Raw genomic sequence first — 6,601 nt, 5'->3', positions numbered from 1 at the left:
ACATGTATCTAAAATATTCAATTACACTTCAACATGAACCAAAATACTCAACTTAACTTCAACATGAACCAAAATCTTCCAACTCCACCAAAATACTTTCATCTTGCTCTTTGCATTTTTTGTGTTAGAGAACCGAAATTAGATCCTTAAAAATAATAATAATAATAATAATAATAATAATAATAATAATAATAACTAATCTTGAAAATATGACCAATTATTTTGAACACATAAATAATCAATATTCTTACATGCATATTTTAGAAGGAAGTCAATTTTTTGTAGTCACGAAAGCATCAACAGTTTTTGGAAGTATATAAGCACGTAATTCATATATTACTCTTCCTCCTACATTAATGTTGCCTCAGATGCAACAGTAGTTGTTGGAATGGCTAAGATGTCATGAGCTATTTTTGATAAAATAGGAAGCTTAACATTTTTTACTTTCCACCAATTGAGAACACAAAAAGGCTCACTTCTTGGAAATAATAGCGTATTGGAAATAATAGCGTATCCAAATATTCATCTAATTCTGACTTTTTATGCGCACTGATATTGGAAGATCAAGCCCCACCATACCAAGAATCAAACCCACTCAAGTCATTATCTTTGAAAGCCATACCCTGCTCATTATTAGTATCACCAACTTCTTGACTTGGGTTCATTTGAGATGAATCCTCAGCATACTCATTAAAATATCAAATAAAGCATTACGAACTTTTTCAACATAAGGACAAGCATCTGACCCATGGACCTTAGCATAATAAAAATGAACCAAATTCATTTTAAATCTTGGATAAAAAACAAATACAACTGCTAATATCAAGCTATATTGTTCCCTGTATTTATTAAACTTCAACTTCATTGGGGTCGCCATCAAACAGAGAAAATCATACTCACTACTCTCCCAAGCAGATAAATGCATTTGAATCTTACAAATATCATGAAAAAATATACGAGAGGTAGGAAAATAAGAACCATAAAAATTATTAGTTGCAACATAGAAAATTCTCAAGCAATCACATATCACTTTTTCTACTTTCCACTCCTCATCACTTAGATGAAATATATAATTATGATCAGTTTATGCTAATGCCAAAACACATCTTTCATCTCAAATGCACTTTCAATCATAAAAAAAGTAGAATTCCATTTAGTATGACAATCCATCGTCACTTTTTTCTTATCCTTCAACTTAAGTTGAGTCTTTGCTTGATTAAATTTTTGTGTTGCATAGGGAGACTTTTTCAAGTACTTCACAGTTTCTCTAACCTTGTAAACAAAATATCTAATCACTTTTAACCCATCTTGTACAATTAGGTTAAGAATATGAGCACTACAATGCACATGAAATAACTCACCTTACAATGATATTGAAGACTTGTCACATAGCAATCTTTTCAATTTTCTAGTCATCGCATCATTGACACTAGCATTATCAACAACCATGAAAAATAATTTCTTTTCAAATTTCCAATCCAAAATCAAATCAATAATATATCTAAACAATGTTTCTACCTCGTGAGGATATTCAATACATTTGTAAGCAATTATCTTTTTTTCCAATTCCCAATTATCATTAATAAAATGAGATGTCAAGCAAATATATCCAATATCTTGATGATCAGCAATCCAAAGATTAGTAGTAAGAATAATCATACCAGAAAATTCTTCAAAGTACTTATACAACCTCTCTTCTTTGTTTTGTGAACCTTAAAAACATCATACCTCACTGTATTTCTAGACACAAGTTTAAACATTGGTTGAATACCATTCAAAAATATCCCAAAGTATTCATGCTTAGCCATATTGAATGGATAATTGTGCAAAATAACCATCCTAGCAAAATCAGTTCTACTTTTCTCTTGATCAAACTTATGATTTTTAACCATAGCAAAGGAGCTTGAAGTATTTTTTGCTATGGCTAACATTTGTTGACTGATGTCTTTACTTTTTATCTTTAGACATCTAAGCAGATGCTTCTATAAGTGGTTAATTCATTTAATATTATCTCCCACAAATTGCTTACGACAATGGTTACACCTTACAAGTTCACTACCATCTGACCTTTTAAATTTAACAAAGTCTTTCCATGCCTTAGATATTAATTTCCGTTTCTTTGGAGAATTTGAAGGAGAATCTTTCACCTATATAACAATTTAGGTATCATCATTTTTTCCCTGATCTTCATCTATCTTACAAGTCTAAAAAATTACTTGAAAAAGGGGTAAGAGAAGAGTTAGATGAAGAGGAACAAACGTGTGGGAGATAAAATGTAGAGTGAAGATAACCATCTTACCTAGGAATAAAAGTGTGAGAGATTAAAGAAGAATGAAGATAAATAAATAACCTGAAGATAAGTGTGGGAGATAAAACCAGCAGGAAATAGGTAGGCAAAGGCTCCGCAATTTGGGTCACTTTAGCTTCTTTCAATACTATATCCTTAACCAAAACCAGATTAGCTTTTTTCAATATACTAACATTAGTGTTTCTTTTAATTGATGTTTCTTTCAATATACTTTAACTTCTTTCAAGTTATGCGCCCCAAAAGAAGAGGGATGCCTTGGCTTTCGAAATTTGCATGCTTTTAATCTGGCTTTGTTGGCCAAACAGGGGTGGCGCCTTCTCCAGAATCCAGACTCCTTGATCAAGATAGTCCTTAAAGCCAAATATTTTCCAAATCATTATTTTCTTGAAACTGCAATAAGTCCTCATGCCTCTGTTGTGTGGAAAAGTTTTTGTGAAGCAAGAACAATTGTTATTCAAGGCTCCAGATGGCAAGTGGGATGCGGTGATACAATTAGCATATGGGAGAATCGGTGGTTGCCACAACCCAATAGCTTTCGGATCTTTTCTCCCAAGCCTGAGAACAGTGCTATCACAAAAGTATCAGACTTAATTCATGTGCCTCACAAGAATGGAATGTTCCGCTGCTGCAAACTCTTTTCTTTCCTGAAGAAGTGATGCTCATTCGCTCTATCCCGCTGAGTCTGCATTTGACACCCGATATGTTGGTGTGGCATTATGATTTTAAAAAAAAGGTAGGTTCATAGTTAAGAGTGCCTACCACGTAGCCATATCTTTGCATTCCCCCACTGGCAGGGCATTTTCTTCGAATCCGGATGCAGTCGCTAGGAATTGGTCTCTAATTTGGAAAGCCATCATGCCAGCCAGAGTCAAGACTTTTTGGTGGCGTGTTATCTCTGGAATATTACCTATGAAGGCAAATTTAGCACGAAAAAAGGTGTCCCTAGATGAGGAATGCATGTTCTGTGGGGGCCCAACTGAATCTTCCATTCATATCCTTCGTGACTGCCCGTTTGCAATTTGTGCCTGGCGTAGTTCGACATTAAGTAGTAGCAAGTGGAACAATGATGCTTATTCACCCAAGGATTGGGTATTTCGCTATGCAGAGCAACTAAGCTGTCATGACTTTGCAAATTTTCTCATAGTGGGTTGGGCAATTTGGGAAGCACGCAATGGATTGCTATGGAATAATAAGAAAAGTAGGCATGAACAAGTCAGCTTGCATGCATCTCTGAGGCTACATGATTTTTTGCGAGTTAATAATTGCTTGGGGTCTCAAAGTAAGCAAGGTCAAATGAAACAAATGTGGCGGCCACCACATGAGAACACTCTTAAAATAAATGTGGATGGTGCTTGGAAGCCAAGGACCACGGAGGGTGGCGTTGGTGTGGTTGTGAGAGACTCCACCAGCAAATTTGCGGCGGGTTGTGCAACTAACTTGACTAATGTTTTCTCTGCACCACAAGTAGAGGCTTTGGCTGCAAGAACAGGTACAATATTGGCGATGGAAAGGGGTTATCAAAATGTTGTCTTTGAAAGTGATGCTCTCCAGATCGTTACAGCACTTCGAAGTCACTCCATAGATAGGTCCGTCATAGGACCTATGGTGGAGGATACCAAGAGCTTGCTGACATTGATCATTAGGGAAGGTTTTACCCATATTCGTTGTACTGCTAATGATGTGGCTCATCATTTAGCGCATTTTGCCTTGCATATCGGGGGTTCTCTATATTGGTTCGAGGAACCTCCTAATTTTATTTATGATGTACTGTACAAAGATTGCAATTTGTGACCAAGGAATTTCCTTTGCTCTTGATACGAGTTCAAACTTCTTGTATTACATTTTCTACATCAATAATATTCTATCACTTATCATAAATAAATAAATAAACTTCTTTCAAAACAAAACTAACACACGTGATAGACAATCTCTTACTCTCTTTTTTTGGGTATGATGTGATATATATTATATTTATATAAATGTATAATGTGATAATATATATAATAGGATCAGATTGGGCTAAATTCATATGTGTCCTGTTAACTTAACGAGTTAACAGATTTGGCACATAATTGGGTCATGGAATTCTACCACTAGATCCATCTCCTATTAATTGCATCGGATTTGGATCGGATTCAGATCAAGATCTGACCCATTGACAGCCCTAGTTCGGATGTTAAGACCATCTCTGATCATGTTGGGGCTAAACTCAAATTTTCACCCTCCAAAATACAACTATTCATGTATTTTCAGGACTCAAAAAAAATTTCCCTCCAACCTTGCAGACTCATAATTTGAGTCCGCAACTTTATAAAATTGTTTAAGAATGATTAACCCCTATATTTTTTTTCTTGACATTATTTTTGTTTCAATACTCGTGATTTAATTTTCTAAACATTTTAACCTAAAAAAATTAAAATTCCAAAACATAATAGAATTTCACTTAAAAATAAAAACAAGTACAACCCCATACGTATGCCCGGAATAATTTGATTGATTGAAGCCATAGCCATAATTTTCTTCTATTTTTACTTTTACTTTTACTTCATTGGATTCTTTTATTCTCATTCAATAATGTTCTGAACTTTTGCCCACCTCCACTTGTGTTCTTCAATTATTTTCTGAACTCTTTCCCATCCCCTATTGTATTGTTTCAATCATGTTCTGAACCATTGCTCAACTTTGTCCATCTCACTTTATTGGATTCCCTTATCTTTCCTTATCTTTTCCTATCTTCATTCAATTATTTTATGAACCATTTCCCATCATGTCTTGTTTCAATCACGTTCTGAACTATTGCTCATCTTTGTTCATCTCACTTTATTGGATTCCCTTATCTTTCCCTATCTTTTCCTATCTTCCTTCAATTATTTTTAAACATGTAGGTCATCTCATTCTCTTGTCTATTTAAGAAGTGTTATTCTACTGAACTGACCACACAATCTACTTCAATTCTCCTTCTTACAATGAATTCACGTGAGAATGCTATACAAAATTTCTTCAATGATGATTATGATGATCATGACCTTTATCAACAGAGGGTTAAAATGGCTATTCAACACCATACATTTTTGTTGGAGCAATATGCTCAACAATCCAAACATGGTGGTTCTGTTGCAGGGCGCGAATACAAGAATCGGAAGAGAGAAAAACATCATAAGAGTCTTATTAAGGACTAATTCTGTGAAAGACCACTTTATCCCCCAGTGGACTTTAGCAGGCGGATCTGCAAATGAGCCATACTTTACCCAGAAAATAGACGCTTGTGGACGAAAAAGTCTATCCCAGAGCAGAAGCTAACAGCCGTTTGTCGAATGCTCGCATATGGATGCTCGGCAAACTCCACCGACGAGTACTGTAGATTGAGTGAATCTACAGCCCTTGAATGTTTGTGAAAGTTTTTGTTATGTTATTGAAGCCGTGTATGGTCAGTGGTACCTTCATTCCCCAAATCCGGCCGACCTTTACAGTGCTCTTGCACAAGGCTAGTCGTAGAGGATTCCCAGGTATGTTAGGCAGTCTTGACTGCATGCATTGGGAATGGAAGAATTGCCCCACTGCTTGGGCAAACCAGTTTACCGGCTACAAGCATAAGCCAACTATCGTTCTAGAAGCAGTGGCCTCGTTTGACACTTGGATATGGCATGCCTTTTTTGGAGTTGCCTGATCGAACAACGATATCAACATTCTAGCTCGTTCCTCGTTGTTCAATGATGTAGTGAATGGAGTGTCTCCCCGTATCCAATATGTTGTCAATGGAAATGAATATAATCTGGGTTATTACTTGGCTGATGGTATCTACCCTCGTTGGGCTACATTAGTTAAGACGATTTCCCAATCGGATACTCCAAAAAAAAAGACTATTTGCCCAAAAACAAGAGGCTTATAGGAAGGATGTCGAAAGAGCCTTTGGAATGCTTCAGGCTCAATGGGCAATTGTTAGGGGACCTGCACGTATGTGGCGCAAAGAACAACTTCATTCAATCATGATGACGTGCATAATATTGCACAACATGATTGTTGAGGATGAGAATGAGGATCTAGATGCAGAATCTGATGATGAAGACAATTGTCCACGAACATCTAGAAGAGCAAGAGCAAGACTTGCTTGTGAGCTTGAGCCAACTATCACGTACGATATAAACCGAGACATACAAACTATCTCAGACTACATGATCCGTCATAATAGAGTTTGTGCTTCACAAGTACATCACAATCTTAGAAATGATTTGATCAACCACATTTGGAGATGCGAAGGAGATGGGCAATGAGCTATGTTGTGTGTTTAAATTA

The 6,601-nt window shown here is 36.0% G+C and overlaps 1 pseudogene; it reads left to right on the top strand.

The window, feature by feature from the left end:
- Positions 1-5,274: 5,274 nt before the first annotated feature.
- LOC103343573 (uncharacterized) lies at positions 5,275-6,579 on the top strand (annotated as a pseudogene).
- Positions 6,580-6,601: the final 22 nt, after the last annotated feature.

This window comes from Prunus mume, linkage group LG5 (assembly GCF_029339155.1).
Source record: "Prunus mume cultivar Tortuosa linkage group LG5, ASM2933915v1, whole genome shotgun sequence".
NCBI lineage: Eukaryota > Viridiplantae > Streptophyta > Magnoliopsida > Rosales > Rosaceae > Prunus > Prunus mume.
This window is presented reverse-complemented; position numbering and strand designations above follow the sequence as displayed.